At 43.6% G+C, this 27387-nt stretch overlaps 1 protein-coding gene across 4 annotated transcripts in view; it reads left to right on the top strand.

Moving 5' to 3' along the window:
- Nucleotides 1-27387, top strand: part of HDLBP (high density lipoprotein binding protein) — an 88355-nt gene that overhangs the window by 18373 nt on the left and 42595 nt on the right. Inside the window, exon 1 of one of the 4 annotated variants that reach the window (XM_055291229.2) lies at nucleotides 25174-25292. The exons of 2 other annotated variants lie outside the window; for them this stretch is intronic. The gene's annotated coding sequence lies outside the window, so the exon portion shown is untranslated. Of the gene's footprint in view, nucleotides 1-25173; nucleotides 25293-27387 lie in introns of those variants that run through there. One more of the 4 variants, XM_063645342.1, reaches the window with a different exon arrangement.

Here is a 27387-nt window from a genome sequence, read left to right as displayed (position 1 = left end):
AGGGTCTAGGCACCAGCTAGGTTGTTGGAGTGTTACTATACCCAGGCCCTCTCAGTAGACAGAGTATGTGTATACATACATATACAAAACATACACAGATACATGCGTGTGTATTTTTAACACACTGTCTCATTTTTTAATATCTCCATGTATTGAAAAGCATGAGTTTATTCCAGTACTGCCATTTCCAGTATAATACCACAGGGTTTATTCTAGTTTCTCGCTTTCCAAATGGATAACTCTGTTTCCCAACAGTGACAACCTTAGATCCCAGTGTCTCTAATATGTTTACTTCCTTGATTATTCACCGTATATGGAACGAGGCTCCTCTTGTTGACCTTCCTGCTTGGATGCCCGCTGCGTCCTCATCTCACTCAGCTGCTGTCATCCTGCACCTCCACCTACTGTGAACATCTTCCTCACTCCACTTGGGCTTTGATACCCTAGCTATGTAGATATTCTTTTATGTAGAAGCCCATATCCCCAGTTTAAAACAAAAAAAGTCCAAGTCCTATATGCTGTCTTTTTGCAGCTTGATCATTTTCATTTAATGTACAGTAATCTGTGCTTTTTCCAGACTGATACATGAGCTGTTGGATTATTGTTGGTGACAGTGCCTTACTGTGTGGTGTCCACTTCCCACTTAGTATTACTGCCTTCTTGCTGATGCACACTCGTGTTCTTCCCAGTTCTTCGCCTGTAGCATGCTGTCGTGAGCCTCACCTGACACACCTACGCTTCTGTATTCTTTTGCAGGCACTTCTGGAGAGTAGCATTTTTGAAGTGTGATTGCTGAATTAGATTGTATGTTTCTATTTTTTGTTATGTGTTTCTAAATTGCCTTCTAATTTTATACTTCCTCAATGGTTGAGTAGTCTTTTTTCCCCCTTACTGTTATAAACACTGAATGATCACTTTTGTTCGTCTTTGCTGATCTCATAAAGGCTGCATGAAGATGAACATCTATTCATGTGTTTGTGGGCAATTTTATATTAATTTTCTGTGATTTGTGTGTTCATATGTCCTAACCTATTCAGATGTTTTCCAGACGTTGAAAAACTCCATTTGTATCTTGACTTCTGTATTAGTGTTCTATAAAATTCTTATGCTCTGATAGAGTCAAATAAATCAATATCTTTCTCAGTGGTTTTTACAGTGTATATTGTTGGAGGCTTTTTGCACCCCCAAATCACAGGTTTTCTTCCTTAATCTTCAGCTCTTCAAGGTTTGATTGTTTACATCCAGATCTCCAATCCAGCTGAAATTTATTTTAGAGTGTGTTGTGAGGTAGGGATCAAACTTTATATGTTTTCAAAATGGATGACAAATTGGCCCAATTCCTTGCTGATTTGAAATGGCACTTGTATCAAATAATAAACTCACGGGTACACGTCAGTCTGTTTCATGCATCAAGTGCCTCTTTCTTAGCCAGTAACACCAAGTGCTAATTACCATTGCTTTGTAGTATGCTTTGCTAATTTTAGTTGAATCCCATCTTTTTTTTTTTTTTGCAAAATTTCCTAGCCTGGTTTTATTTTTAGGTGAATTTTTAGGAGAATCCTTGTTAGAGTTAAACAAAAAATCCTACTGGGATGTTGTGTTACTTTCCCAGGGCTGCTGTAACAAATGACCACACATTTGGTGGCTTACAACAGGAATGTATTCTCACAGTTTTGGAGACTGGAAATCTGAAATCTGGCAGGGCCACACTCCCCCTGGGGGATAGGAGAGATTCTTTGCTTCTTCGATCTTCCAGCTCCTGCCCCACAGTCCTTGGCTTGCAGCTGCATGGTTCCCACCCCTGCCTCCCTCTTCACGTGGCTTTCTCGTCTGTCATGGGTGGCATTTAGAACCCACCCAGATAATCCAGGATCATCTCCTTATCTTAGTATCTTTCACTTAATCTCATCTGAAAAGACCCCTTTTCCAAGTAAAGTAAAACAAATTTCAGGGATTGGGACTCCCTATCTTTGAGTGGCCATTTTTCAGCCTATCACAGATGGTATTTGGAGTTTGATTGGGGGTGTAGATGAACTTGGAATAGAACAGACATCTTTTGTGATGAATCTCCTGGCTAAGTCTTGGCATCATCTCCATGATTCAGGCTTCTCGTGTATATGTGTGTGCGTAAAATTTTTGTTTTGCCAACTTGCCAAGCTTGCCTTCACTGTTACTAGGGCTTCGTTATAGAGATTTTCTAAACAGGTCATCTGCAGACAGTGATATTTGTCTCCTTGCTTAATTCTGTCTCTTTAGATGGCCTGTTGGACAGTCTTTGACAATAGTAACATCTTGGTCATTCTGTTATTTATTTTAATACTATAATATTAGCTTTTTAGTAAATATATGTTACTTTGGGGAAATACTGTTCATATAGCCATTTGCTGATGTTAAACTCCATAGAAAGTAAATAATATATGCTGAATTTCATCAGTTTTTTGGAGCATTTTTGAAATGGTCGTTGGTCAGCCACATATATGTTTGTTTGTCCTTTTTTTTCTTTGAGACCGAGTTTCTCTCTGTCGCCCAGGCTGGAATGCAGTGGTGCGATCTCGGCTCACTGCAGCCTCTGCCTCCTGGGTTCAAGCGATTCTCCTGCCTCAGCTTCCCGAGTAGCTGGGATCACAGGCACCCACCACCATGCCTGGCTAATTTTTAGTGTTTTTAGTAGAGATGGGGTTTCACCATGTTGGCCAGGCTGATCTTGAACTCCTGACCTCAAGTGATCCACCTGTCTTGGCCTCCCAAAGTGCTGGGATTACAGGTGTGAGCCACCGTGTCTGGCCTATTTGTCCTCCTTTTAGCCATAAGTATATATTTTCTAATTTTAAAACTGTATCCCTAGAACAGACCATTCTTAGTCATGATGTCTTGTTTTCTAAATTTAGTGATCAATTTATTAGGCTAGTGTTTTGTTTAAAATTCTACATGTTTTCCAGCTTGGGCAATATAGCAAGACCTGCCTCTTGGAGAAAAAATTAGCTGGGCATGGTGGTACGCACCTGTAATCGCAGCACCTTAGGAGTCTGAGGTGGAAAGGATCGCTTGAGCCCAGGAGTTCAAGGCTGCAGTGAGCTATCTTGCACCACCGTACTGCAGCTTGGGCAGCAGAGCGAGACCGTCTCAAATAAATAAATAATAAAATAAAATAGAAATTTACGTGTTTGTAAAATAGTCTATGATGATTAATCTCTGCAAAATCTACTCATTGTTTTGGGAAGACAAAACGATGCCGATTTTCCTTTGGGGAACAACTCTTTCTACCGTGTATAAGCCATGTGTTTTGGATAGAATGGCTCAGCTGCATGGGTGGACCTGGTTGGCTATGGCTAATAGACATAACACATGCCCTTGGCCCCCTGATTATAGTTATTGGTCCCTAATGAGATCAGAACCCAATTAATGCCAATGAGATACAAAAATAATTTGTGGCACCTGTGAGACAAAGAAGCTCTTATTTCCTTGGGAGCTACCAGAAGATACAATTACTGCCGTTTATAACACTTCTTATTTCAAAACCAGGCAAATATAATGTTGTATCATTGTAATCTCCGGTGTGTGTTCTTTTCTTTTGTCAGACTAGGGAGAGTTAATTGCTCTTCAATTGCTTTTTTCAAAGAAACTGATTTTGGTTTTGATTGACCAAGCAGCTATGTTTCTGTTTTTGTTTTTTTTTGAGGCAGGGTCTCGCAATGTCACCCACGCTGGATTGCAGTGGTGCAATCACGGCTCACTGCAGGCTCAACCTCCTGGGCTCAGGCGATCTTCCTGCCGCAGCCTCCCAAGTAGCTGGGGACTACAGGCACGTGCCACCATGCCAGGCTAATTTTTTGTATTTTTGGTAGGGATGAGGTTTCTCTATGTTGCCCAGGCTGGTCTTAAACTCCTGGACTCAAGCGATCTGCCTGCCTCAGTCTCCCAAAGTGCTGGGATTATAGGTGTGAGTCACTGCACTTGGCCTGTTTTGTTTTAATTTTGTTTGAGGCAGAGTCTCGCTCTGTCACCCAGGCTGGAGTTCAGTGGTGCAATCACGGCTCACTGCAGGCTCAACCTCCTGGGCTCAGGCGATCTTCCTGCCCCAGCCTTCCAAGTAGCTGGGACTACAGGCATGTGCCACCCAGGCTGGGAGTGCAGTAGCGTGATTATAACTCACTCACTGTAACCTTGAACTCCTGGGCTCAAGGGATCCTCCTGCCTCAGCCTCTCAGTAGCTGGGACTACAGGTGTGTGTCATCATGCATGGCTTTTCTTATTTTATTTTATTTTTTATTTTTTTTGTGGAGATGGGGTCTTGCTTTGTTGTCCATGCTGGTCTCAAACTCCTGGGCTTAAGTGATCCCAAAGTGCTGAGATTACAGGTTTGAGACACTGCACCTGGTCTTATATTTCATCAGTTCTTTTATTCCTTCTACTTTGGTTTTCACTTTACATCTTGACTTGAATGCTTAGTTCATTCATCTTCATTAATAAAGTTTACAAGTTTGATTCACCCTCTGAGTGTAGCTTTAGCAGTGCTCTGTAGTTGTGGATAAGTGGTACTCTTTGCTCTTTTTCTTTTCTGAGACGGGATCTTGCTTTGTTGCCCAGGCCGAGTGCAGTGGCACAGCTCACTGCAGCCCCAACCTCCCCGCACTCAAGTGATCTTCCTGCCTCAGCCTCCCTAGTTGCTGGAGCCACAGGTGTACACCACCACACCTGGCTAATTTTTTGTTTTCTATTTTTATTTTTGTACAGGCAGTCTCACTATATTGTCCAGGTTTCTTTTCCTTTTTTAAACCTTGTTGGGAAAACTTTGAAATATACCTCAAAATAAAAGAGAATAGAAGAGAATCATATGCCTATCACCCAGCTTTCACACTTGTCAGCATTTTACTATAGCCCTGCCCACTCCCAATATTTTGTATGTTTCATTTGAGTATTTTAAAGCAAATCTCGGACTTTTAGTCACCTCTAAATACTTTAACATGTATTTTTTAGGAAATGTGGGCTTTAAAAAACAACCACAATACCTTTATCATAGCTAACAACACCAACCACGCTCCATTAATATTATCTAATATTTATTCTGTGTTTGGTTTTCTCCAAATGTCATAAAAAGCCCTTTTATACTTTGTTTGCTTGAATTGAAATCCAAAGAAGGTCTCCACATTGCATTTGGTTTAAGCCTCTTAGCTCTTTGAAAATCTATAACTTGCAGACTCTTTTCCCTTTTTTAGTTTTTGTTTTTAATGCCATTTATTTATGAAGGCAATAGGGTCGTTGTGCTGTGGAATGTCCCAGGTTTGGGATTTGGTTGACTGTGTTGTGGCACTATCTAATGTGTTTTTCTAATCCTCATATTTCCTGTAGCTAGGTCAGGATGCTCAGTTGGTTTCAGGTTGTTTGTTGTTTGTGGGGGGTGGTTTCAAGGATATTCCACAGACTGTGCTTTGTGTTGCACATTGAACAGCCAGGTTACATGATGTCGGGTGCAGTGTTGGTAGGTTGAATTATAGAGTTCTTTATCAACCGGTTCTCTACTGGGTGTAACGGCCATTTGCTTGTTGCTTGTACCCGTTATTTAGTTGGTGTATTAGTTTCTATTGCTGCCGTACCAAATTACAGCACTGTGGTGAATCAGTCTCACTGGTGTAGAGTCTGGGTGTCTGGGTGCCATCAGGGAGCTCTGGAGAGAATCTACCTCCTGGCCTTTTCTAGCTCGTGGCAGCCATTTTTTGGCTGTGGCCCTTCCTCCATCATTAGAGCACATATCTAAAGGACACTTGTGATTGTGGTTAGGTCCCACCCGTATAATCCAAAATGATCTCCCATCTCAAGATTCTTTTTTTTTTTTTTTTTCCCAAGATTCTTAATTTGTCTGTAACATATCCAAATCCAGAAATTAGGACTTGAATATCTTTGGAGGCCATTGTTCAGCCTACAGCTGACAGTTACAAAGTGAAGATGTTTCTAATTCTATTCTTATTTAAAGAAGATTTCCCATATCAATTTTGGAGGTTCTGAAATGTGGTTCCTGCTGGGGAGAAAGAACAAATGAATGATTTCTTTCCTTTATCAGTGTTTAAGATGCACTGGAACTAATAGCTTCCAAAGTTGAAGTTCATTTTTGTAGCGTTTCCCCCTAGTATTATAAACCTGTGGATGTGATTGTGCTTAAACCCGTGGATGCCATATTTTGGTGCTTCTGTTGTTCTACCCAAGTTGGCTTGTGTCATCTTTGGGTGTGACCCCTTGGTCTGTGACTGCTCCCTGTCTGCCTGTCACAGGAGGGTGTTGTACCTCGTCCGTGTTCTGCTTAGACCTAGAGTCAGTCATGTTTCTAAGGAACCCCAGTCTCCTGCCGTGAGATGGTGTTTAGACATCAGTCAGTTCAATATGTATCATTCTCTTATGCTAAAGTCTTGGTTCTTAATGATATTAACTTGCTTACCTATTCTAAATTTTGTGACTCTGCTTTTCACTGATTTGTAGTAGCCGATGTTGCTTAAGCATCTTTTATTCCCTTTCTAGATGGAGGTATCTTTGAAAAGTAAAGAGCCTCATATAATACAGAGCTTCCCCCTCCTGCAGATAACTCTCACAAACATTTAGCATGTGTCTGTCCAGAGTTTCCTGTTAAAACACACTTTTGGAGGTATGTAGTGTATGAATAAGTGCCATTTTCATGGCACGTATTTTTCATACAATATATCTTACAGTAACGATACTAACATTAGGATATATCCCATTTGGAATATATTGTCAAATTATTGTGTTTTAAAGTTAAATAATTTGGCTGGGCGCGGTGGCTCAAGCCTGTAATCCCAGCACTTTGGGAGGCCAAGGCAGGCGGATCATGAGGTCAGGAGATCGAGACCATCCTGGCTAACACGGTGAAACCCCGTCTCTACAAAAAATTAGCCAGGCGTGGTGGCGGATGCCTGTAGTCCCAGCTACTCAGGAGGCTGAGGCAGGAGAATGACATGAACCCAGGAGGCGGAGCTTGCAGTGAGCCGAGATCGCGCCACTGCACTCCGGCCTGGGTGACAGAGCGAGACTCCGTCTCAAAAAAATAAAAAATAAAATAAAATAAATTAAAAAAAAGTTAGTGCCGGGCGCAGTGGCTCACGCTTGTAATCCCAGCACTTTGGGAGGCCGAGGCGGGTGGATCACGAGGTCAGGAGATCGAGACCACGGTGAAACCCCGTCTCTACTAAAAAAATACAAAAAATTAGCCGGGCGCGGTGGCGGGCGCCTGTAGTCCCAGCTACTCGGAGGCTGAGGCAGGAGAATGGCGTGAACCCGGGAGGCGGAGCTTGCAGTGAGCCGAGATTGCGCCACTGCACTCCAGCCCGGGCGACAGAGCGATACTCTGTCTCAAAAAAAAAAAAAAAAAAAAAAAAAAAGTTAAATAATTCTCTGATGCTTAGGCCGCCGATGTAACATTGTTAGATACATTTGTTTCCATTTTCTGTGTAAACTTTTTATTGAGGTATAATAAACATGCACTTTTTAATGTATATAGCTCAGTGAATTTTCACTAACTGAACTCAGTCATATAACCAGCATTGAGATAAAGAAGTGGAACGTTTTATTTTTAGAGTTTAGAGTCTCTGATTTTTTTTTTTTTTTTTTTTTGAGACAGAGTTTTGTTCTTGTTGCCCAGGCTGGAGTGCAATGGCGCGAATGCAGCTCACCACAACCTCCACCTCGGGTTCAAGCATTTCTCCTGCCTCAGCCTCCCGAGTAGCTGGGATTACAGGCATGCACCGCCACGCCCGGCTGATTTTGCATTTTTAGTAGAGATGGGGTTTCTCCATGTTGGTCAGGCTGGTCTCGAACTCCTGACCTCAGGTGATCCACCCACCTCGGCCTTTCAAGGTACTAGGATTACAGGCATAAACCACTGTGCCCGGCCTCTTCTGATTTTTATGGTCCTAAAACAGAGCTGTCACTCTTGTTCTGTTCAGATGAGCTTGACTTCCATCCCTGTCCCCTGTCCCTTCTTACCCCATCATTTTCTTCTCGTATTTCTTTCTAAAAATATAAATAGACATACACATTTGTATTTCTGACTCTTTCTTACAGAAAGGTAGCATACCCTGCACCTGCTGGCCTCTGTTGCTCTTTTCATTAACTGTGTACCCTGAAGACTATGCATAGTAGTGTATGGAGGCTTTCCTCCTACCTTTATGCTATGTGTTGCTTCACTGCATGGACACAGCATGGTTTCTTCAGCCCATCTGCATATTGAGTCCACCATACTCATCCCACATTGATGCCTAATGTCTGCTTGAGGTTTCCTTTAGAGGGCACTCCCTACCTTTGGTGCCAGCCATTCTGCCATTCTGATCCTACTTCCCCTCATTACTGATCTTCCTTTTGCTGCCATCCTGGCTTCCTGTCCTTGGATGCCTTTGGAGTTGCAGAGAAGCTGTCTTTTATCTTCCTGGTGTGATACTTGTTTTCTAATAGTAGGAAATAGTGTTTTCTTGTTCTGCCCAGTTTTCTCTCTTTATAGATTAGATTCTTAGTTCCTGCTCCCTGGATGTATGTCAGTTTTTCTCTTACATGGTAATGTTCTGATCTGAGTCCGGTATCTCGGTTGTCTAACTTTGCATAGAGGAACATACCCGTGCTTTGGTGGGGATGTTGTGCTTGTATTCGTGCAGTTTAATGTTGAATTAGCTCTTTGCGGAGACAGTTATGTAAGTAACGGTTTCTAGGGAGTCTTTAAATCCAAAAGTGAGGCTTAATGTCTGAAGAGTAGACCGATAGGAAGAGAGTACTTGGAGAGATGATGCAGTCCCACCTTCTCATGAGACAAAGGAGGAAGCAGGCCAAGTGGAGAGGGTGATGTACCAAGCAGTGTCAGCAGATCGTACACTGGAGTGCCACATGCTCTCCACCCTTGAGGGGAGAAAACCTGAAGACTTGGCTTTTCCTGATGTTTGTTTTCTTGTTTGTAGAAAAGTATTGTTTCTGTTTGGATAGGACTGAGCCCAAGATTAATCTTTCAGATTCTTAAGTATTTCCACCCATGGCATTAGCTAGCTTTGTATCCATAACAGAGTTCTTTATAAACATGGGCTAAGCTAATTCTAGCTCATAGAACTTTTCTATGTAAATTGTAGGAAGAAAAAAAATCATCAAGTGTAAATTGTTGCCCTGGGTCAAACTATTTTGTTTCTTGTAGTTTAATGAGATTTATAGTGAGGAGATGGAAGGGATTTTTAAATCGCAGGACTAAAGGAGAATGGCCCTTCCTGCAGCCATTCTGTTCCCATCCTCTTCCCAGAACACCATTACAGTTGGGGTGGGGGCCTGCAGCGGGCTCCAAGCCCTGGTGAGGGGTGTGTGTGTGCAGGAGCTGCCATGAAACACCTTTCAGCGGCTCAGGGTGGCAGACTCGTGTTACCATGGTAGTTACAGACATCAGTAAACCCATGGGTCATACGGATGCATTTCCACCTAGAAGCAGTGGTTTGTTTCTTCAGTGAGTCAAAGAAACTTAAGATGGAGGAGACCCTAAGGAGTCATGTAAGTTAAATGATCACCCAGTGGAGAGTACACCTCACAGTGGGAATAAGCTCTGCCCATTTTTTTTCCTAGGTGCTAATTCAGGAAAGCACTCTCAGTGATCCTTTTCTTCATGTTGAGATGAAATGTGTCTTCAGAATTGTTCTTAGTTGTTCTTGGTTGTGCAGGCAACTGGACAGAACTCAGTCCCCCTTTAAATGCTCTCCACATGGTAAAGACAGCGCTTATGTATCTTTTTCTCAGTTTCCAAGGGCTCAAATAGGTTCATGTAAAGTCATCACCACTTCCTCAAAAGCAAATTAACAAAAAAATTTTAATTCAGACTTCTTGCAGATAACGTGGCAATTGTAATGAGAATAACACAGCAGAGAAAATAAATTTTGGGACTGTTTTTCACTGATTTGTAGTACCTGGTGATACTTAAGTGTCCTTTTTTCCCTCTCCAGGTGGAGGTATTTTTTGTTGAAAAGTGAAGAGCCTCATATAATACAGAGCTTTCCCCTTCTGCTGATAACTCTCACAAACACTTAGCATATGTCCATCCGTAGTTTCCTATTAAAACACACTTTGGGGGTATGTGGTGTATGAATATGTGCCGTTTTTCGTGTTCTTCCCTCCCATCTTCACGTTCTGCAACTTCACAGCACAATTGTCTTGTCAGGTCCATCTTTTACCCAGCTGTCCATGTTGATGCTTGTTGAGGACTGGGCTCTGGACTTCCTGTCCTTTTGCTATTCTCAATGACTTGAGTTTCCTTCTAGAGAGGTCTTATGCACGTACAAACATGTATATCTCTTTAACACGACTGGTTACATATCAATGTAATACATAGCTGCAGGCCAGGCGCAGTGGCTCACACCTGTAATCGCAGCACTTTGGGAGGCCAAGGCAGGCAGATCACTGAGGCCAGGAGTTCAACACCAACCTGGCCAACGTGGTAAAATCTTGTCTCTACAAAAAAAATACAAAAATTAGCCAGGCATAGTGGCGCACACCTGTAGTCCAGCTACTTGGGAGGCTGAGGTGGGAGAATCGCTTGAACTTGGGAGGCAGAGGTTGCAGTGAGCCGAGATTGTGCCACTGTACTCCAGCCTGGGCAACAGAGTAAGACCCTGTCTCAGAGAAAAAAAAAAAAAAAGAAATAGGCCGGGTGCGGTGGCTTATGCCTGTAATTCCAGCACTTTGGGAGACAGGTGGGCAGATCACGGTGTCAGGAGTTTGAGACCAGCCTGGCCAACAATGTGAAACTCTGTCTCTACTAAAAATACAAAAATTAGCCGGGTGGGGTGGCGCACGCCTGTAGTCCCAGATACTCGGGAGGCTGAGGCAAGAGAATCGCTTGAACCCAGGAGGCAGAGGTTTCAGTGAGCCGAGATCACGCCACTGCACTCCAGCCTGGGCAACAGAGTGAGACTCTGTCTCAAAAACACAACAACAACAACAACAAAATGCCTCTTCTTGTTCACTGACACTGGGTGTATGGTTAAAGCCCTCTTAACTGACCTGTTTTGAGGCACAGAGGTTTATTTAATCACCAGTCATTTGGTACAGGGCTAAGACCTCCTATTTGAAATGGGACTGGTTGGATTCTATATATTTTCCTTTTTTTTTTTGGAAACAGGGTGTTGCTGTGTTGTCCAGGCTGGAGTGCAGTGGTGCCATCATGGCTCACGGCAGCCTTGGCCTCTGGGGCTCAGGTGATCCTCCCACCTCAGCTTCCACACTGAGTAACTGGCACTACAGGTGCATACGACCTACCATGCCTGGCTAATTTTTCTTTTTCTTTTTATTATTTTTATTTTTTTGGTAGAGACGGGGTTTCGCCATTGTGAACCCAGGAAATCTGACAAGTCTCAGTTAATTTAGAAAACTTACTTTGCCAAGGTTGAAGACGCGCACCCATGACCCAGGCTCAGGAGGTCCTGATGACGTGTGCCCAAGGTGGTCAGAGCACAGTTTGGCTTTATACATTGTAGGGAGACATGAGACATCAGTCAGCATATGCAGGACGAACATTGGTTCGGTCTGGAGAGGTGGGACAACTCGAAGCAAAGGCAGGAAGACTCCAAGTGGGGAGGGGACTTCCAGGTCATAGGCAGGTAAGAGACAAATGGTTGCATTCTTTTGAGTTTCTGATGAGCCTCTCCAAAGGAGGCAGTCAGATAGGCATTTATCTCAGTGAGCAGAGGGGAGACTTTGAAGAGAACGGGAGGCACGTTGGCCCTAAGTAGTTCCCAGCTAGACTTTTCCTTTTAACTGAGTGATTTGGGGGCCCCAAGATTTATTTTCCTTTCAGACTGTGTTGCCTATGTTGGTGTTGAACTCCTGGGCTCAAGCGATGTACCCACCTCAACCTCCCAAAGCGCTGGGATTACAGGCATGAGCCACCATGCCTGGCCACATACTCTCTTATGTAAATGAAATTGATAATATGTCATCTAGGATTTTCAGCATTCATTTCTTTTAAGTGGAACAAAAATTTAAGAAACTCATAATCAATGTAGGATTCTCTGAGATTTTAAAGGTTTTCCCCCAGTTGACTTTTTCTTTTAAACAAACAGGTCTTGCTCTTTTTCCCAGGCTGGAGTGCTGTGGCACGATTGTAACTCACTGCAGCTTCAAATTGGGTTCAAATGATCCTTCTGCCTCAGTCTCCTGAGTAACTAGGGTTATAGGCACAGGCTAATTGTTTTTATTTTTTATTTTTTTAAGAAATGAGGTCTCACTTTGTTGCCCAGGCTGGTCTCAAACTTCTGGCCTCAAGTGATCCTTCTGCCTTGGCCTCCCAGAGTGCTGGGATTATAGGCATGAGTCACCATGTCCAGCCATAATTTTTTTAAGGCAATTTGTTTTTCTTGAAAATTCAGTGTGGTAAATTTAATATTCATAGATACATTTCTCTTCACTCTTTCATTATTTTGAATTATTTCTAAATGTAGTTACATTAACTAGTGAAACTGGCATAAACAGGTTTGAGAGCAAGTGAAACTGAGTCTTACTAAGCACACATCATCACTGGTGGGGATCGGTGTTCAGGGCACACTAGAAGGCACTCTGCTCATGGCATCAATTAATATTTTACTGTGGGGGTGGAGACTTGGTCATTCATCAGGTCATTTATGGAGGTCAGTGATAGTGCTTTGTGTTCTGCCACCCTTTGTTTACCCAGTCCCGGACTGAACCAATGCAAATGTTTAATCTTCTGACTCTACAAAAATGCTACAGTGCACATCAGGCACACGGCAGGTTTGTGATACCACCACAAGAAAGCCTGACATCCCAATAAAGCAGGTCACACGAGTTTTACGTTTCCCAGTGCATATAAAAGCTGTAACATGTTTAGAAAAACAATGTATATACTTTAATTTAAAATAATGGTTAAGGCCGGGCGCAGTGGCTCAGGCCTGTAATCCAGCACGTTGGGAGGCCAAGGTGGGTGGATCACCTGAGGTCAGGAGTTTGAGACCAGCCTGGCCAACATGGTGAAACCCCGCCTCTACTAAAAATACGAAAATTAGCTGGGTGTGGTGGAGCACACCTGTAATCCCAGCTACTTGGGAGCCTGAGGCGGGAGGATCACTTGAACCCGGGAGGCAGAGGTTGCAGTGAGCCGAGATTGAGACTGTGCCACTGCACTCCAGCCTGGGCAACTGAGACTCCATCTCAAAAAATAAGAATAAAACATTGGTTAAAAAATGCTCATGATCATTGAGCCTTCAGCAAGTCTTAATCTTTTTGCTGCTGGAAGGTCTCGCTTTGATGTTGATGGCTGCTGACTGATCAGAGCGGAGGTTGCTACATGTTGGGGTGACTGGCAATTTTGTAAAATCAGACAACAATGAAGTTTACTGCATTGATTGACTCTTCCACAAAAGATTTGTCTGTAGCACGTGATGTTGTTTGATTGCATTTTCCCACAATAGAACTACTTTCAGAATTGGAATCAATCCTCTCAAACACTGCCACTGCTTTATCAGCTAAGTTTATGTAATATTCTAAATCCTTTGTTGTCATTTCAACAATGTTCACAACATCTTCATTCAGCATCTACTTCCTGAGTAGATTCTATCTTAGGAAACCACTTTCTCTGCTCATCCATAAGAAGCAGCTCCTCATCTGTTCACGTTTGATCATGAGATTGCCGCAATTCAGTCCCATCTTCAGGCTCCACTTCTGATTCCAGTTCTCTTGCTGTTTCCACCACATTTGCAGTTGCTTTCTCCACTGAAGTCTTGAACCCCTCAAAGTCATGGCATCTGGAATGGTGAATCCTTTACAGGAGGTTTTCAGTGGACTTTGCCCAAATCCATCAGAGGAATAACTATCTATGGCAGCTATAGCCTTAAAAATAATTTCTTAAATATTAAAACTTGGAAGTTGAAATTACTTCTTGATCCATGGGCTGCAGAATGACTGTTAGCAGGCATGAAAACAACATTCATCTCCTTGTACATCTCCATCAGATCTCTTGGGTGACCAGATGCTTTGCCAGTCAGCAGGAATGTTTTGAAAGGAATCTTTTTTTTTTTCTGGGCAGTAGATCTTAACAGTGAGCTTAAAATATTCAGTAAATCATTTTAAACAGATGTGCCGTCATACAGGCTTTGTTTCATTTATACAGCACAGGCAGAGTATATTTAGCGTAATGCTTCAGACCCCTAGGATTTTCAGAATGGTAAATGAGCATTGGCTTTAACATAAAGTCACTGGCTGCACTAGCCCCTAACAAGAGAGTCAGCCGCCTTTTGAAGCATTTGAAGGCTTCTCTTAGAAGCGATCTAGCTGTTGGCTGGGCACAGTAGCTCACGCCTGTAATCCCAGCACTTTGGGAGGCTGAGGTGGGCAGATCACGAGGTCAGGAGATCGAGACCATCCTGGCTAACACGGTGAAACCCCGTCTCTACTAAAAATACAAAAAATTAGCCAGGCGTGGTGGCAGGCGCCTGTAGTCCCAGCTACTCGGGAGGCTGAGGCAGGAGAATGGCGTGAACCTGGCAGGCGGAGGTTACAATGAGCCGAGATCGTGCCACTGCACTCCAGCCTGGGCCACAGAGCGAGACTCCGTCTCAAGAAAAAAAAAAAAAAAAAAAGCCATCTAGCTATCAAAGTCCTTAGATGGCATCTTCTTGCACTATAAGGCTGTCTCATTTACACTGAAAATCTGTTTGGTGTAACTGCTTTCATCAGTGACCTTAGCTAAATCTTCATAACTCACTGCAGCTTCTACATCAGCACTTGCTGCTTCACCTTGCACTTTTATGTTAGAGAGATCTTAAACTTCAAGAACCAACCTCTGCTAGCTTGAGACATGTTTTCCTGCAGCTTCCTCACCTCTCTCAGCCTTCATGGAATTAAAGAGAGTTAGGGCCTTGCTCTGGATGAGGCTTTGGTTTAAGGGAATTTTGAAACTGGTTTAATCTTCTAGCCAGACCACTCAAACTTTCTCCGTATCAGCAATAAGGCTGTTTCGCTTTCTTACCATGTGTGTGTTCACTGGAGTAGCACTTTCCCTTCAGCCTTTTTTCTTTGCATTCACAGCTTGGCTATTTGGTGCAAGAGGCCTGGCTTTTGGCGTGTCTCAGCTTTTAACAACTCTTCTTCACATGCCGTCTTAATCATTTAATCATTTCTAGCTTTTGATTTAAGATGAGAGACGTGCAACTCTTCCTTTCACTTGAACACTTAGAAGCAATTGTTGGGTTATTAATTGGTTTCCCTTCAATATTGTCTAGGGATTGGGAGGCGTGAGGAGAGGGAGAGAGATGGGAGTGGCCAGTTGGAGCAGTCAGAACACACACACAACCTTGATTGATGAAGTTCTCCGCCTTGTATAAGCGTGGTTCGTGGCACTCCAAACAATTACAGTAGTAACATCAAGGATTACAGATCACCATAACAGATATAACGACAATGAAAAAGTTTGAAATATTGCTAGAATTACCAAAATGTGCTGTTGGAAAAGGGGCATGGAAAGACCTGCAGAGTTGCCAAAACCCTCAGCTTATAATAAACAGAATGTCTGAAAAACCCAAGTAAGAGAAGCACTGTAAGCTGAAGTGTGCCTCTATCTTTGGGCACGTGTGAGAAATTCTTAGAAGTAGGAAGTGTTAGATCAGAATATTGATGTTTTAAATCTCAGTACATAATCAAATATGTACACTCTCCAAAGAGATCACACCAATTATTCCCCCAGCCACACCTGTTTTCCCACACTTTTTTTTTGAGTCTTCAGATTTTATTTTTGCCAAACTGAGGTGAAATGTAGAATCTTATTCTACATTTCACTTGCATTTTAAAATACAAATTGAATGAATGTTTCCTGCATTTCCATGAAAGGCCTGCTTGTATCTTTTGCCCATTTTTTAAAATGGGTTATTAAAGAGTCCTTTAGGAAATACTGTAAACATAACGTGCTCCTCTTTTCCCCAGAAATGTTCGAGCCTGCCACGTGTGCCACATTTGTGTTTGTGGTAGAAGAGATGCTTTCATGATTGAGAAGAAGATGCATTTTGTACTTTTTCCCCTAATGTAAATTTATTCATTAAACACAAAAGATTTGTAATAAAATATTTTTTCCTTAAGATTGTTATATAAAGTTTACTGATGATAAAAACTCCCTTGTCAGTTTATAGTTTAGCTTTGGTTTGAAAATACAGACACTGTAGCACTGCTGTCCAATAAAAATATGAGCCACATATAATTTAAAATTTTCCAACATCTGCCTTAAAAATATAAAAATAAACAAGTGAAGTTAATTTTAATAATATTGTTTCACCCAATGTAAGATACTATCATTTTACATGTAATCCATCCTAAAACTAACAATAAAATGTTTTACATTGTATTTTTTGTACTAAATCTTCAAAATCTGATGTATATTTTAGACTTACAGCGCATATAATTTTAAAGTAGCCACGTGTGAAGGCTGTAGTGACATGTGGCCAGTACATGTTGGCCAGCACAGCTCAAAAGAGTAGTCTATTTCTATGAAAATCCATTAATTTATTCTTTTGGACCTAACATTTGTCCTATCCTCTTTTTTATTTTTTTGAGACAGGGTCTCACTTGGTCAACCAGGCTAGAGTGCAGTGTCACGATCTCAACTCATTGCAACCCCCACCTCCCAGGCCCAAGCAATTCTTCCACCTCAGCCTCCCGAGTAGCTGGGATTACAGGCACGTGCCACTGTGCCTGGCTTATTTATTTATTTATTTATTTTTAAGATGGAGTTTCACTCTTGTTGCACAGGCTGGAGTGCAATGGCACGATCTCGGCTCACTGCAACCTCTGCCTCCTGGGTTCAAGCGATTCTCCCACCTCAGCCTCCCGAGTAGCTGGGATTACATGCCCCCCCACCCCCCACGCCCGAGTAATTTTCTATTTTAGTAGAGACGGGGTTTCTCCATGTTGGTCAGGCTGATCTCGAACTCTTGACCTCAGGTGACCCGCCCACCTCGGCCTCCCAAAGTGCTGGGATGACAGGCGTGAGCCACCGCGCCCGGCCCCCCATCTTCTTAAGAAAATAAATTGTATTTATCTGACACATGTTCTTTAATTAGGCTCTAAGTAAATATTATTCTTTACTCAGCTGTAGAAATATGTGCTGATTGTTTTGTATTTGTAAAATTAATGTAGTGGCATACTCCACTAAATGTATTAATTTAGTGGAAAGTAGTGAGTTTAGTGGTTTAGTGGAATTAAATGCTAGCATTCCCAGTGAGATACCTACTAAAGGGCAGATTCTTTTAGATACCATTTTCCTTGATCTTTTTAACAACTTGCAGAAAAGGCCCCAACACTTACAAATGTGAATTGTAAAAGTTGAGAGCTTAAACAACTAGCCAAGGTGACCCAAATTATATCTGAGCAAGATTCTGAAAGCAGGTATCCTGGCAACAAGTTTGGTGTTCTTTATACAATTTGTTCTCATTATAGGTGCCTATACTGACTCGGATAAAACACAAGTTACGTATTTTCACCTTACCTAGAAATACGTGAATCACAGAAATAAGCCAGAGAACAGTGTCATTGGAGAGTATACTAAGTCACCTTTTCTGCTACTTCCTGAAAAGTAGTGAAACCGACCGAATTAGATGGTGGAGAAAGAACAAGGCAAATTTACAGGAAACCCTGGACTGCAGGTCTTTGTTTCTGCCTCATCTGAACTTTCGTGAGACTTTATTTTAGGGCTGGGAGTTTAATATAATAATATATACTGTAATGTATCAGTAGTAAATACATGCGAGCCAAAGGAAAGTTGTTCCTTATTAGAATATGCTACAAGTCAAATTAAACTGAGTATAAATAAGCTTAATTATAAAACTAGTTTGTGCTAATAAAAATGTAATATGAGCCACATATAATTTTACATTTTCAGCTATCAAATGGGATGGAAACATTTCTTTGACCTGACTTTGACCACCACACTCAGTATGGGAGTGCAAATTGTGCTAAACTTAGCTCCCATCCCGTGGTGCTAATAACTTCCTATAAGACTGCACTGCTGCCCAGCAAGTGGTGGGTGCCTGTCCTCCACATCTCTGCTCCCACACCCTTGGAGATGACCCCTGGTCCGCTGCTCCTCCTAACCCCTTCAGCATGGCTCCACTGCCATGGGTTCCTGTCAGGTGATCAGTTAAAGCAAAGAGGAGTAGGCTGCATAAATTGTATACCTCTGTTTATCCATGTTATCCATTGACAATTAGGTTCTTAAAAATCTGTTGACTATTACTAGCAGTGCAGTGAGATGAGCATTCTTTTACGTATTTCCTTTTGCCCAGGTGGGAGAGCTTTTTCCTGAAGTAAGTCTCTAGAAGTGGGATTGTTCGGAGTATTTGCATCTTAAGCCTTAATAGGCCTTGCAAATGGTGTCAGATAAGGACCTAGTTTTTCTCTCCTGCTGTAGATAACCAGTTTTCCCAGAGCCACTGATTGCATCATCCATCTCCCTGCTGATCCACACGACCACATCTGAGGCAGGCAATGGCAGTGTCTGTGGTGTCCGTGTTGGGCCCTCTCTGCTGCTCCCTTGTTCTCTCTGTCCCCGGCACCAGCGCCACAGTCTGAATTACTGTTGATGCACAACCTGACACTGGAGAGAGCAAGCCCTCCTCCACGTTGTTTTCTTCAGAGTTGTATTGGCTGTTCTTGGTCCTTGATCTTTTGTATAAATTTTGTTGTGTAAATAGGATTGTATATGTAAATAGTCTAAAAATGGTGTAAATAATTTTTTTATAATTCAGTGTTTGCAGTGCAACATTATAAAAATTACATATTGAAATCTTGTATAAAGAAAAATTGTATAAAATCTGGTTGTAAAATTCCATACACACACATACCTTTTGGGATTTAAGTTACATTTGCATTGAATTTCTAGTCTAATTAGGGGAGAATTACTATCCATGATTAAGTCTTTCTTTAGATGACCATGGCCTGTCTCCATTTATTAAGGTCATTTCTGTATTTTGACAAAGGTTTTTATAAACTCTATAAATCACACTTTTTTTTCTTACTAGATTTTTAAAAATTTTTTTAGGGGGCAGAGAGGGGACAGAGTCTCACTCTGTTGCTCAGACTGTAGTGCAGTGGCGTGATCTTGGTTCACTGCAGCATCTGCCTCCTGGGTTCGATTGTCGTGCCTCAGCCCCCCAAGTAGCTGGGACTACAGGCATGCATCACCACACCCGGCTTAGATTTATTTTTAATAGTTTGTTGCTGGTGTTTTGGAAACATAATTGATTGTGTGTATTGGTTTTATTTCTAGAAAACTTAGCGAACTTTTTAATTAGTTCTAATAATGTGTCCATACATTCTCCTGGATTTTCTACCAGCACAGTTATATTGTCTGTGAAAACTGGCAGTTTTGGTTCATTTTCAATTCTTTTTCTTGCCATACTGCCCTGGCTTATATTCCTAGTTGCTATTAGGAATGGGTTAATTAGTTGAGATTCTTCATTTGAATCTTTTTTTTTTTTTTTTTGAGATGGAGTCTTGTTCTGTTGCCCAGGCTGGAGTGCAGTGGCAACATCTTGTTTCACTGCAACCTCCACCTCCCAGGTTCAAGCGATCCTCCTGCCTCAGCCTCCCAAGTAGCTGGGAGTATAGGCATGTGCCACCACGCCCGGCTAATGTTTGTATGTTTAGTAGGGACACCTATATATGTTGGCCAGGCTGGTCTCGAACCCTTGACCTCAGGTATCTGCCTGCCTCAGCCTCCCAAAGTGCTGGGATTACAGGCACGAGCCACTGTGCCCAGCCCATTTGAATCTTTTGAAATGATCAAATTATCTTTGCCCCTCATGCTGTTAATGTGGCGAGTAACTTTAATCTGTTTTTCTAATATTGTACCACCCCACATTACTGGATTGAACTTTATCGTGACAATATTTGTTTTTCTATTTCTGGATCAGTTTGCAAGATTGTTTCAGGCTTTGGCTTCCCAGTACCTAGGTGAGATTCACCTACTCCTTTGTCTGTGATGAGTCCAAGCCCGTCAGCTTTGTGTGGGAGATAATCTCTCAGAGCTTCCTTACGAAAGCATCTGGAGGCCTGCCTTTTTGTTGTATTATTTTGTTTTTGTTGTTTTTTGTTTTTTTGAGATGGAGTTTCACTCTTGTTTCCCAGACTGGAGTGCAATGGCGTGGTCTCGGCCCACTGCAACCTCCACCTCCCAGGTGCAAGCGATTCTCCTGCCTCGGCCTCCTAGGTAGCTGGGATTACAGGCACGCACCCCCACGCCCAACTAATTTTGCATTTTTAATAGAGATGGGGTTTCATCATGTTGGTCAGGCTGGTCTCGAACTCCTGACCTCGGGTGATGCACCCGCCTCTGCCTCCCAAAGTGCTGGGATTACAGGCGTGAGCCACCTCACCCGGCCTTGTTGTAATTTTTATATTTGTTTCTTTGAAGATTGGGGAAGGTTGGTTATTGAAACTGTATTTCTAACTCAGTTTGGGTAACTTATTTTTCTAGAATTTGCCCATTTCATCTGTTTTCGAGTTTTTGACACTACTCTTCTCAATAGAATTCTTACGTGATTTTTCAAAGTCTCCATTTTAGCTGTAGTTTTTGACCCCCTTTTAATTCTTAATATTGCCTATTTATACTCTCCTTTTTTCAGGAATCATTTTTGCCAGAGATTGAACTTGTCTTTTAAAAAACTTGGATGTAGGTTTTGTTTATCCTTTGTGGTATATGTCTTTTAGTTGATTAATTTTCTATCTTTATTTCCTTCTACCTTTCTTTTGTTTATTCTGGTGTTTTTTTTTTTCTAGTTTCAGTAGTGGATGATTAGCTTATTTTATTTTTTTCCTCTTCACTAATAGGATGGCTTAAAGTTACAAGTCCTTAAGCAACACTCTTGTTTCATTCCACAAGGTGGGATATATAATTGCTTAATGGCTTAGTTTTAAATGTTTTCAGATTTCTTCCTTGTTCCACGAGTTACTTAGAAGCAAGTTTTAAAACTTACATAGTCTTTAAATTTTTAAGTTGAGTTCTAATTGAGTGGTGGTCTGAGAATGTTATTATGATTTAATTGTTTACTATTAAATTTTTTTTTAGCTCCTGGCCAGGTTTTATGGTTTTTTAAAAAGGTGTCACTTTTAATCATATGTTCAATAAAGTAGATTTATTAATTGTGTTTGCATCCTCTATACATTTTCCAGTCCCATAACCTGTGTTACCAAGAGAGTTGGGTCAGTCTCACCCTTTAACCTTGGATATATCAATTTCTCCTCGTAACCTTCAGTTTTTACTTTATATGTTTTGCAGCTATGTTATGAGATACATGTAATCAGAGTTACTGAATTTTTAAGTTCTTGACCTTCTCTGTTCTTAATAATGATTTTTATCCTACAGTCTGTGTTATCTGAAAATAATATAACCAACTTTCATATGGTTAGTATTTGCTCGGAGTACTTCTTCCATCTCTCTATTTCAGCCTATTTGTCTGTATGGTTTAGGACTGTTGAATGGCCTGTAGCTGCTGTTAAGAGTTGGTCAGTTTAGTCTGTTAACACGTATTTAGATTACTGATGGGTTTGAATTCATTCCTCTCATCAGTTTTGTGTTTTATTTAATACCTTGCTTTTTCATTGCTTCTTTTACTTCTCTTGCCTCCTATTCTTTTTTCTTGTTTTCTCTCTTTAACAATTATTAATACAGTATAATGTAAGCAGTAATAATGTACATCGTAATGAATACCGCTGAACCTACCACCTAATCCAAGATCTAGAACATTGCCAATAACTTCCATTTGAATAAGAGTTTAGTTTGAATGTTAAAAACTCTTTGTTTTTCCTAGATTGTCTTTAAATTTTTAACATTCATTCTCAACAAGGGCTAAAATTACTATCTCTAGCCTCTCCCCAAATGATAAGAATCTTGAAACCTTGCAACTTCATATCCCCCTTCCACCTTACATATTATTGCTGCCTAAGCATTTTAATTCTTTTATTTTGTACTTGCATATTCTGCTTATGTACCTATCTATAATTTAATTCCCTCCAAATTTTATTGTTGATATTAGTATAGGATCACCACTTGTTTCACTTTATCTAAGTTGCTGGTTTATCAGTATTTCTTCTTTCTGGTCTCTCTGGCTTTCATTTTCTTGCTGAAATATGTCCTTTAGTAGGTCTGTCAGCAGGGATCTATTGGTAGTAGTTGCTTTATCTTTGAGTATGTCTATTCTCATTCTTAAATGAAAAATAATTCTTAATTCCAAATTGACAGTTATTTCTTTCGTCATAATTCATATATAGCCATTATCCTCTGGTATGTATTGTTTTAAGTGGTCTGCCCTTGGTCTCATAGTATTCTTTATGAGTAACCTGTCTTTTCTCTCTAGTTGCTTTTAAGGTCCTGCTCTTGTCTTTGGTGCTCTGAGGTTACTCTGTAGTGTGTTTTGATCTGGGTTAGTTTAAATTATCCTGCTAGACAACTTCTCTGTCTTTTTTGGGATGAGGGAAGAATGTTGTATCATTAAATCTTAGAATTTTCTCAATATTTTAAAAAATGTTTCTTCTCTGTTCTTTGGATTTTTTCATTTCTCTTTTTGTTTTGGAACTCCAGTTACAGACATATGTTAGAGTTTCTCATTCTATGGTTCTTAGCTCTTTCATTCGTTCCATCTCTCGATTTTTTTCTAAATGTCATCTCTTATGCTTTTTTATTGTCTCAATCTTAGTTCTGTCTCCTGAAGTTCTTGAGTCTAATCCTACTTCTAATCCATCCTTCCTTCTTCTTGAGCTTTGGGCTTTTAGCCTCTCTACCATTTGGGTTGATCTGTAGGTATCCTTTTCAGCCTGGTAGGAGGTTTATTCTTTCCTGAGGGGGATTGCTTTCTCTTTTGTTAATATCCCAGTTTGGGCTAGGGGTTCCTGGACAGATGGGCTTGGTTGTAGGGTACTAGTCCATTGTCCCTGCAGCTCAAGAGATGCTTCTACCTGCCAGCTCAGGATAGTCAGAGAAGGCATCCTTAGTCCCCTCTACACTAGTGGGCTTTTCTTCTTCTTTTTTTGATCTACCTATCTTCTGTTGAGGGTGTAGCCCTTTTGGGGATCATGACTTTATGGAATAGGAGGGTATCTCTTCTCACCTCCTACCTTGAGCAGACCCAAACTTCTCCCCTGTCCCTTTGAGGGCTGAAAACTCAAATGTCACAGACAGACGTTCACACTTCATTTGGTCTGAATATTGCTAGCCATGGAATTTCTAAAATTTGCTTCTACGAACTATTTATTAGTTTCAATGTGCTAAGCTTGCTGGGAGGAAATGCTGGTTGTGAGCATCAGCACAGAAGCATTCTGGACGGTTATTAACACAAAGTTAACGTTTGATTTTATAATATCTTCTGCTAACAGTGTTTTTTAAACTAACTCTTGACGGTGTCCTGTGTACTAGGTACTGTGCCTGTGCTGACTTCCTAGCTTTATTGGAAGTTCCTTGACAGTGGACCGAATCCCTACCACTTACTCTTTCTCCATCTCCCTCTGCAGTTCTGAGCCCTCAAAAACAAAACAGCAACAAAAAACACACTTGCACTAGTTGCTGATTGGTTAATCCCCACGGAAAGTTACCAACAAACCACAGCAGTGACATAGAAGGGAATGCCTATTTCCACATCTAGGGAGGCCCACCTGCCCAGTTCCGTGCTGCTGACTTAGAGCATGGCTTTGCTAATGATATCCTTGGCTCCTTCTCTGCCTCGAGCCGCAGATGTTCTCTGCCTTCTGTGATTCTGCTCCCCTCCCTAGGTGGTGTCATGAAGTGCATGGTGTTTCCGCTGGCTCCTAGGCTTCTCCCTTGACCTTGCACATACAGTTGCCTGCTCCACATCCTCCACCTGCCCAGTCAGGGCATCATACCCCCTTATCCATCCAGTCTTCCTTGAATTTTACCCACCTCAGTGAGGGCAGCTCTTCCCAGTCACTCAGGCCAAGAACCTGTGCCTTTCTTAACTTCTTTCACACCCCTCTTCTGGTTAATAAGGAACTTCTTGGTGCTACTTTCCGAATATATACCAAATCTGGCCATTTATTTCCTCCATTATGCCCACCATAATGCAAGCCATTGTCATCTTTAGACTGAACTATAGTAGGCCTCCCCTGCCCTCCCCTCCCCTCCCCGCCACTCTCCACTTAGTGTCAGTGTTCCACGAAAAAAAAAAAAAAAAAAAAGTCTGATCTTGTCTTCTGCTGCTTGCAGCCCCCACCCAGCTCCCACCATCCTCAACAGCACCCATGGCCCAGCTGCAGGCTGTGCGGACCTGACCCCATTCCCTGGGTAAGGCTGGGTGTGCCCCTGCCTCTTGCCCTGTGTGGGACAGTCTTGTCCCCAGATACCTGTAGCTGATCCTGTGCCCTATGCAGGATTCTGTTCACCTGCGACTTTGCCAGAGGTTCAGACTGACATCTCTACAGATTGCTCGACTCCCTTTATACCCTTAAAAGAAACAGTGGCAGTTATCACTTAGTAAACACAATGGATGCAGAAGTGACGAGTCCTTCCCGGAGGGTGGAGACCCCCTGAGAGTAGGGATTCCGTTCCGCCCAGTCCTGCGTATCCACCGTGGGCTCAGAGGCCACACACCGGTTCTTTTGCGTGTATGCACCTATGTAGAGATGGAGTCATAAGTAATGCACGCTTTAAAGGAAGGGGATTTTATATTTTGGGGGGAGATTAAGTTGATTGCCAAGGAATCGGGTGGGGATAGTTTATAAAACTGAGGGACATAAGGAACAGACACGCAGGAATGAGGGAATGAAAGCCCCGGGGCTGTCTGGGAGCCTCACTGCGCTGTAGGACCTCGTGCCGGTGGGGCCATCCGCTTACGACGTGGTGGGCATCCTTTGAGGTTTTTCTTCTGTGATTTTCGGGAGTGGGCGTACTGGTGACATCTGCTTCCAGAGCAGCCATCCTTCCTGCTCCCTTTCTGGTCTTCGGTTGTTTCCACTCGGGTTCTTGCGGGGCACGCTCCCCCTGCTTTCTGGAGGTGATTAATATCCCAACTCCTCGGCACCGCCTTCCCCACCCGAAAAAAGGATGCAGAACCACGCCTGGAGTTGGGTGGGCCTCCCGGGTGCTGGGCGGCCCGGGGCGGCGGGGACCCCAGCGGCGGGGCGGGCGGGGCGCTGACGTGTCCAGGCGGGATTGGGCCGCCGCCCTATATAGCAGCCGGGGCCCGGGCGCCGCGCCTCGGAGCGTCCCGGCTTCTCCCGCGCGGCGGGCGAGCAAGCGAGCGGCAGGACCAGCGGGCGGGGGCCCACGAGTGAGCGCGCAGCACGGGGCTGGGAGGCCCGGACGGGCGGGCGGGACGGGCGGGCTCGGGGAGCTGCGGACGTGGAGGCCGCGGAGGGGGAGGGGCCCGGGTGCCGCGGCCCCCACCCGGGCCCCAGGCTGTGGCCCCCGCCTGCCGGTGTCCTGCTTACCGCGCGTGGCGGTTCCGGGCCGGACCCGGGGCCGGCTCCGAGTCTCTTCTGCGCGTGGCCGCGGCGCGGAGGGGCGCGCACAAACTTTCTCAAGTCCCGTGGCGCCGCTGGGCCACTCTTGGCCGCAAGCTGGGCTCCCCCGCCTCCTCCCGGGGCTTCGGTGGGGCACCCCCCGGGCCGTGGCCGCACGGCGGGGGAGGGGCGGCCGACCTGAGCCCAGGTCGCTGACGTTGGCGGGGCCGGCCCTCCCCTCCCCCGCTCCCGCGGGGTGCCCCCTCCCCCAGCTCGGGCTGCTCTGGCCGGCGGGGGCGCCGTGTGCGGCCAGGGTGGGGGTCCCTGGGAGGCCAGCGGGGTCCTTCCCTCCAGGTGGCGGCGGGGCGGGGGTCTGGGCGCAGGCCGGGCGGGGGGGCCCCCGCAGCACCTCCACCTGCCGCGCGGGGCCCGCGCCCGTCTACGTGTTCGGGGGTGGGGAAAGCTGCTCTTCTTGGGCCTGGAGTGCAACTTGGACGTGCCCCAGGGTCGTGGATGAAAAATACATTACGGAAAAATACCGAATTTGGATGAAAGGCGGGGAGGCCGAGGGGTTGCTGTCCCTTTAAGCCTGTCCCCGCCCGCGGGCCCTCGTGGCCTGTGGGAGGGCCGTGCTGAGGTGGCATCTGCGAAAGTTCCTCCATGCAGGATGGGTGCCGACTTCCAGAACTTGGTGAGAAGTGCGGAGCGGAGCCTGCTTTCTGCTCGCCAGTCACCTGCGGCCTCTCCTAGATTTCGATCTTGTGATCTTTGAGTGGATCAGGATTTTATTTTCCCATTCTGAACTTCGGTTTGTGGTCTTGAGTAATTTTACTAATGGAAGAGAAGTCTGGATTTCAGCCGGAGGTTTTTTTGATGCCCTCCATACCTGGTCCTGTCTGGTGCTTTAAAGCACTTGGGGGTCTCATTAACTGAGGCTGAAATCAAATTCTTCCTGGAGTATTACTGATAATTCTCTTCGAACACTGTTGCCCATTGAATATGTAGTTGGCAAAACTTATCACAAGGGAATCAACTTAATTACTTCCTCGTTTAAAAGCAAAAAAGTAGAACCCCTCATGTGAAGCCTTTTCTGTTGCTGTCAGAAACCTGTTAAACTTGTGCTAAACTTGTAAGCAACAGGTTTCCCACGTAACACAGCTCTGTCAGGACTCCACGTTTTGCTCTACACGTATTTGGGCGGAAAGGGGTCTTGGTTCCTGCCCTCCTTCCTTTAGTTCTAGTTCTGTTTGCTGAAAGTTAAATTCTGAGATGTGACCTTTTTTGCTGTGGACGTTTGCACTCTGGGAAACAAAATTAAAAGTCCAGGTTCAGTATAGTTTGAGGTTTACATTAGGTGGACCTGGACACTGATTGATCCGAGCTTCCTATGGGAAAAGTAGTTGAGAGAGCCAGAATCACGAAGGGACTGGGGCCATATGGGAGGGACTGAAGAAGACAGGAGACAGGGCTCACCTACCAGAAGGAGCCTTGGAGGAGAGCGGACTTGTTCTCCATGGCTAGAAAGGGGAAAGAAGTTGTAGATTTTGTCATAACTTGAGGTGGAGCGTTTACAGCCATGCAGGGGTGGACCTGGGCCCTGAGAAGGCCACGAATGTCCTGTCCCTAGTGGTATTAAGAAATTGGATTGGAGTAATATCTGAGGTTCCTTTCAATCCTGATATGGGCAGTACTGTTAGATCCAGTGAGAATCCGAGATACCTGATGTTTAGCCTCTGTTCTTGGGTATCTAGGCCTGCCCAAGGTATCCTGGGATCTTCAGATAGCAAGTGGAGCTGCCTGGTGCTGTCCTAGGGTTGCTGAAAGATCCACATGGAACAGGATGAAACCCTCGTGGGTGTTGTCTGTGAAGGCAGAGCCAGGAGCAGGGCAGAGCAGTGAGGGGTGGACATGGAGCTGTAGGGA

Source organism: Symphalangus syndactylus, chromosome 8 (genome assembly GCF_028878055.3).
Source record: "Symphalangus syndactylus isolate Jambi chromosome 8, NHGRI_mSymSyn1-v2.1_pri, whole genome shotgun sequence".
NCBI classification, from domain to species: Eukaryota; Metazoa; Chordata; class Mammalia; order Primates; family Hylobatidae; genus Symphalangus; species Symphalangus syndactylus.
Note: the sequence above shows the minus strand (reverse complement) of the source record. Positions and strands in the feature narration are given on the sequence as shown.